At 39.8% G+C, this 14762-nt stretch overlaps 1 long non-coding RNA gene and 1 pseudogene across 1 annotated transcript; one reads left to right on the top strand and one right to left on the bottom strand.

The window, feature by feature from the left end:
- Nucleotides 1-457: 457 nt before the first annotated feature.
- Nucleotides 458-970, bottom strand: LOC140237694 (large ribosomal subunit protein uL24 pseudogene; annotated as a pseudogene).
- Nucleotides 971-3065: 2095 nt separating this feature from the next.
- Nucleotides 3066-10177, top strand: LOC140237707 (uncharacterized). The gene is made up of 3 exons (XR_011901863.1): nt 3066-3197; nt 7148-7210; nt 9967-10177. It is a non-coding gene; the product is annotated as an uncharacterized lncRNA (long non-coding RNA).
- Nucleotides 10178-14762: the final 4585 nt, after the last annotated feature.

Here is a 14762-nt window from a genome sequence, read left to right as displayed (position 1 = left end):
TGTTATTATACCGCTTCACGTACAGCGCTTCCACAGTTAGTGGACTGGACACACACGCTTTTATTGTATCCACTGGCTTCAATATGAACGCTCAACGCTTATACTACATGGAGACATAAGGGAGGTGAGACGATAAGTCACCTCCCTTATGGAGATTATGTGCTTAGACCATGGAGCTATAGTAGCTCCTTGCTTAGACCAAGGAGGTCGTCTCCCCTCCCTTGCTTATGAAGACGGTGGAGCTCGCAGTGAATACGTGTAGCAGACCGGTCCTGAACGCAGTGTGGATACGTCAAATTCTTTTTCTTTTTCTTTTCTTTTCTTTTTTGAGGGTGTGATGTTGATGACCAGATATTGGCTTGAGTGAACTTTAAACCCCTGGTCGCCAGTCCTTGATCGAGGAAAAATTGCAAGCTCTTCAACCTGAACTATGACGTGGTGAGAATCCTGTGGGGGTCCATAGCAATGGAATTTAGAGTCTTGGTACAATGGAGCGGTCGATAGTGACTATTCTGTAGCCATGGCAACTGATTCCTCTGTGTGCTTGCCCTTGGCCTTGTCCGAGGCCAGCTCGCGGGTCTTGGCCTTGCACTCCAGGATTTCCTTGGGGTTTTTGTCCATCTTCAGCTTGGTAATCACGACCTTGCTGGGGTGGATACCGACGTAGACCTGGGCACCGTTGGCCTTCTCACGCTGGATCCTCTCAATGTAGTTGACAAACTTCTTCGTGTACACCTGAACGACCTTGCCTACCTGCTGACCCTTGTAATGTCCGCGGGAAACCGAGACTTTGTCATCCTTGCGGATCGGGATGCTCCGCACGTTGTACTTGGACCACAGCTCCTTGGAGAGGGGCGCGGTCATCAGCTTCCTGCGGATGTGCGAGGAGGCATTGAAGTGACGCTTGCGGTTCTTCCTCTGGGAAGATGACACGAGTGGGTTAAGCTTCATGGTGTCTTCTTTCCCAACTTTCGGCCACCGAAAAAGAGGATACGTCAAATTCTCATGACTACCCATTGTGTGCGACACGAAGGTCAACCATGTTACTGGAAAAAGTAACATGGTTGACCTTGTTCCATTGCTATGGACCCCCACAAGATTCTCACCACGTCATAGTTCAGGTTGAAGAGCTTGCAATTTTCCCTCGATCAAGGACTGGTATGACTGTGTATCCACCGAAGAGAGGGTGGAACCTGCGTTTACGAGTATTGGAGCCCATAAAAGAGAATCAGAGCGTACTGTAAAACCAGAAACATTCGCGACATTCAAACTTTGAGGGTTGGAGCCTTCGGCCTTTTCGCGGCATGAAACTTTGCTCCATCTGTATAGGAGCAGACGTCATAGGGGGAAGTCATTGAAAGAGAAACCCGGTTCGGCGTATTTTTTATACTCAGTAATAACTTGCTGACCCACTTTTTGGCCTTGTCAAAATAGACTTAGTTTCATATACTGTTTGGACTCTATGACTGTATGATGATACTTCTTTTACAGCTACTGATGACAATTATAATTATGAAAATGATAGAAACAATAAAGGGATGATAATTTTCATTTTTGTTACAAAGTCGTTATAATCATTTAGTCATTGTATTCATTCCTTACACTCTAAATTCGTTGGATTTAAAAGTAATCTGATAAGACCATGAGGAGGGACAAATCCACATAAGATGACAATCTTTAGTCTAATTGATTTAATAATCTAATTTGGATTTGTCCCTCTTCGTGGTCTATTAGATTACTTTTTAATCCAACTAATTTAGAGTGTATAGGAATTTGGAAAGCTTATAAACACAGTGGGTCTTTGGCCATATAATATTATGGGTTGTTTACTCATTGTATTGGTTTTATTACTTGAACGGAAAACAAACTCCTTCCTTGCTATTCTTCCATGTACAGTGTGTATTTTTAATATTGACTTTACTGATAAAACTTTTAATTTGATACGAAGTATTAACATTGTAATCTTCTAATCATTATTGTAACTAATTGTTATCATATTGACAGTGTTTTGTTTTCATCATCACAGATGTTATCACCATTATCCTTGATAGCTGTGATGCTAAGACTGTACTACTGTTATTATTATGATGTCTTTCGCAGCAGCAGTGAAATACTTGCAGGAAAATATGCACAATATTATGGAAGAAAAAAACAAACAAGAGCAAGGTTGAGAACCGAAAAATATTATGTTTTTAGATGCCTGATCGAGTGACTGAAGTGTCTGTCTGAGCATCACCTGATGGTAATAATACGTCCTGTGTATATCCTGATAAGCCGTCTTCTCACGAGGTATCTGGCTGTACCTCAGATTCTGTTATGAATATAAAAACAAAGTACTCCCACTTTTGTATGACGATGACAATGACTTCAGTAGTGTTTTCTTCATTGACGCTACGGAAATACACCAAGGACATCATTGTCTTGCTTTTCCTCTCCTGGTGTACTTCAAGACAAGAGAATGTCTTTCAAGTGCAGTTCATTTAAAGAAGAAAACAAAAGGCTTGATATGAATATACCGAAAAGCCTACCAGAAATTCTTAAGGGTGTAGGCTATGAAACAACGAAATGATGTTTATAGGAGTGCACTGAAGCTTACCCTCCCTCGCATGTCTCGATTTGTCTGAAAATTGATAGCTGAGATCGAGGAATAGCGTCCGATTAAACCCTTTTGCATGACACGGCGTGCAATTACACCACAAGTGGAACTATCCTGTGCTTGTTTTTTTTTTTTTTTTTCTATAATAGATATAGTCTTCCCCTCCCCCATCTCTCTGTCTTTCACATGCTCTGCTTGAACCGAGCTCCCAGCACGGTTGCGCCTCCCACCCAGTCATAGTTTTAAAAACCAGAGAGATGCGTGACAGGATATCAATAAAATGAAGATCCCATGATATCAGACAGGATACCACCACAAACATTACATTATTATCTCCTTATACAGTGCACTCCCGGTATAACTAACACGGTTAAAACGAAATTCTCGTTGTTTTCCCTTGTCTCGTCTCGCTGTACAGGACAAAATACTGCAGGACAGGGCCGGGAGGGCCAGGACCAGGACGGGACCACCGGAACGGCTCTCGGGTGTGACGAAAGAGGCGTGGGGCGCTACCACTGGACCAAGGACTAGGTGCACTTAAGGCTTCCACAACGAGATCATAAGTTCTTGTGTAGCTAGTGATGTGGCAGAGTAGTTCGAGGTAAGTCCCAATTTTTACGAAAATAAGCGATGGTTAAAAAGAAAAGATTGTCAATACATGCTTATCAGTTTTTAATTTGAAAAAAAAAAAAAAAACCCAAACACCTCAGTTTTATTATCGTACTTTCACTGTAACAGTAACAAAGGAATGGCAAACTCTTCACTATCATCAAATCCGCATGTTCAGTACACACTTTTAAGAAAATGTTAAAAACTAGATCTTTTTCCTCATATGCAGTTGTAACGATTTGATATATTTGGATTTTTTGTAAAACATATAATAATATTGTGAACGCTGTGAAATATACAGTATTATACTTGGACTATGTATAACATATTCATACCTGGTAATAATGATGATAATGACAATAATAATAATAATGAAAAATAATAATGATACAGTTTTTATCACCATTTATTATTATCATCATAATAATTAATTTAGATGTAGTGTTTATGTTAACAGATATATAGACAAATTCACTTAATCATCTGCGCATGTGACTATTTGTCACTCGCACATTCAAGACGAACTACTTCATCATGAAATCGTCATCATCTTAGGATTTTATTCATTCTAATAAGGGTATGGCTGCCACTTTTGCTCCTACGCAACGCAGAGGCACTGGTTATATTCTTGGCTTCAAAAGACAGAACATTCCGTGAAACCTGGAAAAGGGTCTCTCCAGGCGATATAGCGACCAAACCAAACTTTCTAGGTTGCGATGACAGATTAACATGTCAAACGGTGTCGACCGTGGCATAGGAGCAAGCTGGTCTTGGCATGTAGGTCGAAGGTCATGTTCTTCTTCATCATTTCTCACGAGGCAGTGCTATAGGTTATGATAATTGTAAAGACAGGTCAATGCCAAAAATTCGTTGTGAATTCAAAAAATAAATGACATATGTTACACAGCAAGTGCTTATGTATATAATATGGTCTGGAGAAAACGCTTTCAAACAAGTCTTCATAGTCGAATCACAAATAAGAATTTCTTGTGGTATTTTGTTTTCTTTGATAATGCATGATGTATTTTTCCAGAATATTAATAAAAATGATACGCAAACATTAACAAAGAAATAACATTATCCATAAAACATCAAAAATATATTATGAGCAATCACAATTATTATCACGTCTTGTACTGTAACCCTTGGCCTTTTCTCATTTTTAGGTACCTGGTGTAACTCCGTTTTGTTTTGTATGTTTGTTTTGTATGTATGTTTTGTTTTTGTTTGTTTTCATGTTTGTGGAATTAACATGTTTCGAAAGTTTCCGCCGCACTGAATATCAAATGCCTTGGCGTCGTATCTGTATGCCTGACTGATCAACCCTCTCGCTTCATGCTACAATGTGTGGTAGTGCATAGCTATTCGCTCTGATGTTCTCATTTAAGTGGAGCACCCATAAGTGACCCAAAAGTTAACCAAAAGTGACGAGCTTATTAAATTCGATTTAAATTACTCTGCGAATCCAATAAGCCAGTTCGTAATTAGCTCATGACCGTGCACGTTGGTACAAATTACCTTTCTTTTTTCTTTTTCTTCAGTTGGCTAGGCACTTCACTCGTTTTCAATGCATTATAATGCATAAGCTTGACGAACATCATAGGATTCATCACAGATAATGAATTTGCGTAGACAAGGTGATCGTGGATGCGTCCGTCATTTAACATTTTGCAATAAATGTTAAAATGCAACTGAAGATACCGTTCATAATGGCCTATTGTTCCCTGGAAGGTATACAGCAATATTCCTCTTATTTCGACAACTTTCTAAATTATGCAAAATAGATCACTGCATTTTTGTGGGGTCTATTATAAGTAATGTTTATTTGAAAGCCCGTCAAGACTTTACAAATAAAAGGGTGTGTCACCGAAATAATTCTGACATACTTTTGTTGACCTTTGACAACTTTCGAACTATGTAATTATATATTCTATATGAAAACAATGAAAACAGGAAAGCATAAAACTATGAAAAAGCGGACGAGCGGTTTCGGGCGTTTTAGGGAGTAATCTTACGAGCAGAATCGGGCGATTCAGTTACTAATGGATTGAATGAACATTTTTTTTTTTTTACTAACATTGCTAAACAATAATGGGCTTTCATGAACACTTTGTCGCTGTTTGATGGATTTGCTGGCAAGCATCATTTGTATGAATTGCATGCATGATTAAGCGTTATCTCACAGATGCTTAACTCAGTGAATCTAAAAACCAGCATGCTTGTTGGTATACAGTGACCTTTTTTTCTTCTCAAACACATCCAAACCGCCAAATGATTATTTTCTTCACAATCAAGTTCGGGCAAAGCGTTTGAAATAAAGAAGGAAATGTTCGACATTTCTCCCCACTGCAGTGGTTCTTCTATGTGGGAAGCACAAACCCAACATGCATAAATACACATGCAGGTGCAACAACCCTGTTGACAGCACATAATGCAATCTACTCTCGACCAGTTCCAACATTGGACTGAAGCCACACGCAACTTCCCCTAAAGTGTATATTTGAGAAGGACGCGATAACATTGCAGTAACATTTCCGTCTTTCTTATATCAAGTTATCCTCCTGTTCTCTCTCTCTCTCTCTCCTTCTACTCCTCGCATTTCATTTCTCCCCTTTTCTCTCCCTTTTTCTCCCATTTCCTTCTTCTCCCGTCTCTTGATAAGAAACTAGTTGATTGAAAACCATTCTCTCGATAGTATACACGATAAAATTGTGTGTCTCACTTGGAAATCCCGATGGGACGGAAGGGACAAAAGGAAGAAGCAACAACAACCCCAAACAACCCCAAACCGTGGGCCTTGCCGTGACCATTGACGCACACGCTCTTGATCCTTGTTCCTCTTTTCCTTTCCGAGGAGGGAAATCTAATTCACAGCTACACGATGACAACAAACAGCGCACGTGGAATGATTTTGTCACTTCTTCGGTTCTTCTACAAAAGCGATTCTCCACCGATTGTATAACCTAGAAAGGTCTTGACATGCAAGCCATGGATCTATCGTAGGATTGAACCTGACCTCGTTAGTCCTCTCTACAGCTGGCAATGAACTCGCGATAATGCAGTCGTTCCGAGAGAGGGAGGTCGCTACCATATGACGTGATTGTGAGCGTTGTGTGTGATGTGTGGATTCAGAGCGTGTTGGGGTTTGCTTGTCTTTGAAAATTCGGGTGCATGTGTCAGTATAAATTTATTGTGAGGTAGTGACTGCAGTTATCCAGATGACAAATAACACACAGCCGTGAAAACAAGTGTCAATCCATCTTATCCTATGTCTGATTTGAATGGAATCTGTATACCATTGTTTGTTTCTTTTGTTTGTTTATTTGTTTATTTGTTTTGAAGTTTTCTCCGGTGATTAAAGTCGGATTCATGGAGTGGAGTATCACTTTAAACTTAAAACTATAAAGTTGCCAGTTAGGCTGTGAGAAGTGGGAGTGAGATATACACAAGTCATGTGTCATAAACCCTTTTTTTATGTCATGGCATCTCGTATTCGAAAGTATTCGAAAGTATTCGAAAAAGGATGTACTTTCGCTGGTGATTACATACTCAATAACTCGAACTCCATATTATACATTGATATGTCTATCACAGGACCTGATGTGTTCTACAAAAGCATTTTGTCTGGTCCATGATGAACTAGTCTTTGTTTCAGACGTCACTGTAGTCTTCCAAGTGCGCAATGATAACACTCTGGTGCTTCCAGGAGCAGTTTGTTTCGTTAATTTTGTCTTTGGTCAAAATCTTGTATGCCGGAAGATAATATTCGTCTGTCACGCGATTACTACGTAAAGATGAAACTCGGCATTTGTGTTTAGATTCAGATTCAAAGAACAGGCATTGATCATGACTTTGTGGGCGGTTTTATTATCTTAAAGAACCCCGTCACTTACCAAATTAGTTACAGAGAATTACTGTCTTACACGTTTTTCTGCATTTCAGATTGGACTGCTCATGAGGGTAACATTCTGTGCATCTTGAACCAGGCCCTGCTACTATGATTAGGTGAGTTAAAGTGGGAACTTCACTCTGAGAGAAGTCATTCAAACAGAACAAGTGCAGTTTCAAAGGAAGAAACGATGAAATAAAGAATGAATGACCAACTTCACGTGTTTCCACGAAACAGTAATTATTAGTAACAATCTTATATGTAAATGATATAAAGAATGTGATGACGGCAGGAGCCTCTCTCCGGTTAACCATGCAGAGAGGTGAGTTTCTTCTCACCTCCCTGGGTTAACACATAGTTTGGTGGTTCAGTCACCTCTATCACTACTTCCCCGTTAACATTCATTAATGCAATGGCACATTACCAGCTCCTTTGAATAATATTATGATGGATGCATATACTATTCTTTAAATTCTTTTTAGAAAAGACAATTAGGAAAGATTTCTTTTCGAGTCAATAAAAAAACTACTGTTGAGATGATATTATTATCACTTATTATCTGCGTAATGTTTATGTGATCGTAACCGGTATCACCGTGTTGTGGAAACAGTTGTGAAACTTTCACTCGCCGTATCTGTGTGTTGTGTCCGATGTTATTGTTTGAGGAAGCTGTATTTGCTTTGTTTTGGTTTTGAATAATATTTTACCCTGTTCATCAAAGTGAAGTTTCAGCATGGAGTAGAGTTTTTCTTTGTAGCGCTTTATTGTATGGAGCTGGAAACCATATAAGGCAATGACACGTCGCGAGCCTTCTGGCGTCCTGACGCACAATTAATAAGCAGAGGCTCCTTCCTTATGTTGTTGCCACGTAAGCTAGGCTGACGCCTTTCACGCTCTTCATTCACCAATTCAGACCAATCCAGTGTCTTGTTAAGCGTATAGCTACATGAGTAAGATGTGACGTATATACATCCACATTGAAAAGTTACATAAGAATATGTTTGTAACTATAGAACCTCTACAATTTATTGTACTTAGGGTGATGGCTGATTGCTATGTAAACCTATATGTACTGATTGTATACTCATATAATTACAGTGAGCCTTACCGTTTAATAGGCAAAATTCGTGTGGCATTTTTCCTTTTTAATATTTAAAACTGGATAAATGACTTTTCTTTTTAACGGACATACTGATGAGAAGAAGGTGAAAGCTCTGGATTTTAGTACAGGTTTTCCCATTCATTTTCAAACTTTTTTCATTCAATTTTACAAATTTTTACTTCAATTTCGTCGCGGAATGTCGGGAGTAGGCCAATCTTACTTTCAAATTCGTCTTTCGTCGTTTATTTTCAAATAAAGTCCATTCAATTTAGTCATTTGGCATACATTTTCGTCATTTACAGTTCAAATTCGTCAGTCTCACTCGCAGCAATCAAAACAGCCGGATCAATTTCGTCTTTTGTCAATCATTTTCGTTAAATTTTCATTCATATTCGTCTCATATCTCTACCCGGTGTGATTTTCCAGTCATTAATGTATTGTTGTTTGGTTTTTTTTCTGTAACCGTTCACATTTTACATTTAGGAGTTAACATACACACAAGTGCCCCCCCCCACACACACAGAACCACAGATGCAGACACACACACACAAGTAATCCGAGTACACTCTGATACAAACAGACGTATACCGTCTCGCAAACGAAAACACTGACAAACGATTTCTAGGCAAACATGATTAAAGACAAATTTAAGTGTAGAATTGTCGCCTGTTTAATGTCAAAGAATGATGGATAACATGATTACGTGTGCTGCTTTCCAGGGTACAAAATTTAAACTTTGCGTCATGCATTATGATGCGAAAACCTGAACATTACGAGTTAAAATTCAAAATGTGACACTGACATACTGTCCTGGGTTATGACTTTTTACTGTCGTTTATCCTTCAATCATTTTCGTTGGCAGTCTTGTTTTCGTGTGTATTGTTAAAGAAAATGGTTAGGGAATAATGTGTAACGATACAGTTTACGAGAGAAAGTAAAAATATGTCGGCTTAAAGTTGGTTCACCATCAAAATAAAGAATCGACAACATCTGACTAATTTGAATGAAAAATTCAAGAAATTGTGTGAACAAAGACGAATTTGATCTTCACATTCTGCGATCCGTCAGCGGGAGGGACGAATTTGAATGACAATTGACGATTCTGAATGCTATGTCTTCGAAAATGTTTGACGAAAAACGAATTACAATGACAATTGACGAAACTGAAGTTAGGATTTGCGTTCCACCTGCTTCTCGGGACGAAATTTAATAATAAATCTTTGAAATTGAATGACAAAAGTGCGAAAATGGATGGGAAAACCTATATTCATAAAGGCCCATTTTAGAAAATAATAATGCACAAGTGCTTTTTTTTTAATTAGTTGAATTAGAGATGCATTCATCATTTTTTTTTTTTTTTTTAAACAGAGTTAAGGTTAAGTTTTAAAGTTGTACATCCGATTCCTCCTATACTGCTTCACTCAAGCCTGTGCATCCTGTACACATTATACTGGTTCGTAGCGGTGGAAACAAAGAAATCATCAACGGTAGATATCAGCGTTGTTTATTGTGGTATTTCATGGTTCACACAATATATTACACAGCTTCTGAATCGATCTTATCTTTTTTTCCCATGAGTTATACTATAGGAGCGTTTATATACCCTTTGGATAAAAAAATACAATCATATTGCACTGTGTAAGGTGTGCTGTTGTGTGAGATTTGTGCATTGTGTTCGCATACGTGTGTGCGCGCACATGTGTTTATGTATGCTTGTGTGCCCATTGTGTTTTGATCAATAATTATTATGATAATTGTCTATTCTTTCAGCGTGTCGATGATTTGGGCCGGTCGCTGAGACAACGAGGACGACTCGCGTAGCCTCGCCGTCTCCCCAGTGTGCGATGCCGTGGAGAGAAACCTATCAGTCGGGCTTAGATCGTGGCTAGTTAATACTCTTGGTCTCGCAGCCAACTCCGGTGGGACGGAGAAACTTACCTGCCCACTGTTATTACCAAAGAACTCAACCTTACATCTCGTATCGAGGTAGGTACTGCATATGATTACTCTTTCTTGCTTGGGAACATTTACTGTACCTCGAAATGCTTTTTGGGCCCTAAACTAGAAACTTCTCCATGTCCAGTCCCCTGTGCGAACTTTTTTCCGGTCTTTTTGGAGTTATCTCAACTTTCTCGAGTACAATAGCAGGATTCAGGCAGAGTCAGGCACGTGCTGTCTGATTACTACTGCCCTTGTCGGAATAGCACAAATTTTCGCTTGATAAACATCGTTCTTCTTCATGCCAGGGCCGGCGGAACCGGGGTCGGGGGGGGGGGGGGGGGGGGACTTTTATACAATACGGTGTCACTACTTTGGGCCCTCCTTGCAACCCGGAAGTGGGCCCCCACTTTTGAAAATGTTCCACCGGCGGCGCATGCTACATATACTATATAGTCAGCGTTTTACCTCTCAAATCTCATTCCTGTTTTTTAAAAAAGGGCTTGAGCATTATAGCTCTTAGATTTTTTTGTTGGGCTTCAGTAGATAAAGATAATCATGAATCCATCAACAGACTTAGGAAGTATAAAATACCAAATCAGACGGACTCGTCCAAGCGCCTCCCTGAGTTCAATGGACTTAATCAAAAGAGTAAAGTCAAACGAACGGAACAGTTAAAAAATCAGATCTGAATAAAGGAAGATATGGAACATTAAAATTCCACTCGTGTTCGCGTGACGCAGTAATTTTTACTCTAAGTGATTCGATAAGTAGACACACTGTTATGATTCATGTGTGTTATGTAGGGGGAGTTGGCATGTCGGTAGGTTAATGGCAAGCTTTCTAGCCTCTCCGCTTGTGCAGGAGGCTTGGAAGGGGGGGGGGGGGAGGGAGAAAAACTTCAGCATTTAATTTTTATCGTGTCCTGGAAAGAGAATGTAAAAGTTTCCCTGATTTGGTGATTATTTTTGCTCATTGAGATGCATGTATAAATGCACAAGAATCTCCTCGATCGCTCTATGGAATCTCTCAAATTTTGATGTGGAAGTTATGGCAGCCTTGGTTATTGTTAACTAGCTCGCTAAAGAAAGACACCGTAATGGAATCTCTGCGCATGCGTCAGTGATACACCTGGAAAGAACGCCTTGACCCCGGGTCAACAAGCACTCAGACAATCATTCCGGATTTTTTTATCTATGTCCTCACAAAAGCCCAAGTCGCAACCCACATTGAGCCCTTCAGTTGAATGCGTGCAGAAGGAAGGTACAAGCGACGATTCATTTCACAGTGCGGAAACAAGTTGATGGTACTCTCTCGAGATAGCGCTGGTAATGTTTGGGTAAACTAACCAGACAACTTCGCAAAAAAAATAAAAATAATAATAATAAAAAAATATTTATATACCTATAAATGAAATAAGTAAATCGATCAATCGATCAGTCAAGAATAATAATAATAATAGTAATGATGATAATAATAATGATGATAATAATATAATAATGATAACGGAGATAGATAAAGCCGAATTAATGCAGTAAATTGAGTGCCAATAAGAATACAGCGAGGTATACAAGTCTCCATCCGCAGAACAATATTGGGTCGCAGACTGTTTCCCCTTTAGCTTTACGAACCTCATTGATTGCGTGAGGCAGAGTCTACACGTTTGTCATTGAATTGCACTGCCGTGTTGGCTGAGCATAAATAGCGTAATTTCTCACAAATTGTTCCCCGAAGAGCCGTTTAACGGGATGCTGAGAGGGAGAATGTAACATTCGAAAGATTACTCAGTCGCTCATCATTTTAACGTAAATGTAGACGAACGATGTAATGTGATTTCAAATGGGGAAATTAATGAGCAAATAACTTGTTGAATTGCTTGTTGAGTTGCTTGTTGAATAGCTTGTTGAATAGCTTGTTGTATTGCGTTTAATTTGTATATTACTTGCCTCGACGTTTCGTTTATATAGGGTGGAATGGGTTACAAAGGCAACGCATTTGCGTCAAGGATGTTTTTTTACTCTTTCGATGCACATCGTGTATCGAATTATCATGGAAAAGATATCTAAAAGCAATATCACCAACACCACCACTAACAACAACAGCAAAACCAACAAGAGAAAAGACAGGATGAGAATTACAGCTTGCAAGTGGCCTCCCTCATTCACAATGAAATGCATGGTATTTGGTTGAGGTGAGGATTCAGCTTTTAATGTTTTGCGGGCTATTTAGAAACCACTCTATGAAATGTTCAAGAGCATATTTTCTAAGGAGAATCGAAAGCTTATTAAAAAAAAAAAATCGGTTTTGAAGTGTCAGAGATATCCGTAAACAAGATAAAACAAAGAGATCCTAATAAAAGTCATGGATTATCAAATCTTTATCGCTTTTCTTTTTTGGTTATCTCAGCCATTTCAAGACCAATTTTCATCAAATTAACAATGAATTTCTCTATAAGAATTACAGGTTTCTCAATATCTGACAAACACACACACGCACACACAAGTTGGAAAGCTGCAGCCTCAAAACTGTACCATCCCTTTAACGCAGAATGGTTCTCCATGCCGCGTCCGAAGACAAGACTGTAAACACTTTTCACACGTTTTTGTTGGTCCTTCCTTTTCGATGACGAGGTCAGTAAGGCTGTCGTCTCATCATGCTCGATCACATTTCACCTCGTCCTGCCAAATCTCGGGAAGTGGAGACCACAGCACAATATGATACAACTCGTCCCCATCTGTTGACATGAATGTTAAAAGACTCCTCTCTTTAGAGGGAGAGAAAAGGGGGGGGGGGGGAATGGGACGTCCCGGCCGCCATGCAGTGGATTTCAGCACCGTGTCACATCATCGAGACAGCGCCATCGGATGTGTTTGTTGTTATACTCACGAAGGAAATAACGAAAGAGATAATATATACATACACAGAGATAGCGGGAGAGATAGATACAGAGAGGGAACGCGTTGGAGAAACGCGAAACGTATTTTTAGTCACGTCTATTTCGTTGCTGACATGGGTTTGTTTGCGGAACCGATGGAAATCCAAGGAGTGCTCTCATGTATATATACGGTGTGGGATGCGAGCCAGGGTTTGGAGGCAAGAGATAAAATGCTCTCGCTGCAGATGATAAACCGGGAATCCGAGATTCCCGTATCCCGTAATTTAGTTTGTCATACCTCCGTCCTCTTCAAATTTCTCTCCCTCTCTCAAAATCTTCTCCCCCTTCTGTCTCCGCTTTCCCTCTCTCTCTATCTCGTACCTATCTTTGTGTATCCCTCTTTCTAAACATCCACTCATACGCAGTTCTACGTCTCTTCCGTTAGAATTATGTTACGTTCCGAGGAGACTGCTCGCAGAATTTTCCCTCAAATTTCACCTCCGTTGCAATAGTGTCCACCTGCCCCCAAACAATCTGAGGCAGGCTTACGGCGAATTGTGCAGAGTTTCGTGTTATTGTTTGTTTCTTTTCCATGAGATTCCATGGATTCTTCAAGGATGGTACTATGAAGACACCTGAATCGACTTTGGAAGTTGCAGTATAAAGAGGAACTCGATATTGTTTTCAATTGAGAATAAGGACAGAAATCAGACATTATTTTTTTTTTGTGTGTGTGTTTATTTAAGTTATCAAAATCAGTCATTAAAAAACATTGGAAACGCTTAGTAGTGACCACATACACATCAGACTTGATGAGGTCTCCGCATGCATTCACTTCCACACGAACCTTCTTGAAATGTACTTCTTTTTCATTTATTTTCTTTCTTTCTTGATAATAAAAAGCGAGAAGAAAACCTCTATTCTTTGCATCAAATCTTGTCGTGTTGCATTAGCATGGGCGACAGTAACTTTTGGAGAAAAGGGTTAGTGATAAATTTTCGGCCAAAGCATGATTTTAATGACACTTCTTACACACAGACCAGTGTGAAAGTACAGTATAATAGAGACTTCATGTCGTCATCATAGCGCCTAAACTAATTTTCATTATATTCTTTATAAGATGTTCTTTATCCAGGGTAGCCTCTTCAGTGTTGCCACTGTTCTACCAGAGGGCCCTGCCATTATTATTACCCTAGCGTTGCCAGGTACCCATTTATACACCTGGGTCTAGTGGGGCATTTGTGGGTAAAAACATCTTGTCCAAGGACGTAAGCACTGGGCGGGAATCGAACTCGGGTCCTCCATTTTGGAGTTGGGGAATCTTATCAGCTACACCACAACGCCCCCACGATTATGTGGATGCTATCAAGTTCACCTGTTCGATAGGAACTTGCGACTTTTCAACATTACACAACTTTCTTATTCAAAGTCCAATTGTGGTGAAGCTCCGATCATTGTCTTTACTCTGGACATTAAAGTAAATCTAGACATGGTGCATATTCATATCGGCACTTTAACCCATTGAGGACGGGCTGATTTTGCTACAACACGCATTTCCCATAGACAGCTGCCCGAGCATACTCAGGACTTGTCCTCAACGGGTTAAAGATCCGCTCTCCCTCAACCTCGGCTAGTCCTTGTGCGTGAATCACATGACTCGAGGGGATCAGGTCTTCCGCTGTCCGACATTGAGAAAAGGAATCACCCATACAATATGCCTTGGGAGAGAGTCTAGCCCTGCTTCTTCCTGTTG

This window comes from Diadema setosum, chromosome 14 (assembly GCF_964275005.1).
Source record: "Diadema setosum chromosome 14, eeDiaSeto1, whole genome shotgun sequence".
In the NCBI taxonomy this organism is placed as follows: Eukaryota; Metazoa; Echinodermata; class Echinoidea; order Diadematoida; family Diadematidae; genus Diadema; species Diadema setosum.
Note: the sequence above shows the minus strand (reverse complement) of the source record. Positions and strands in the feature narration are given on the sequence as shown.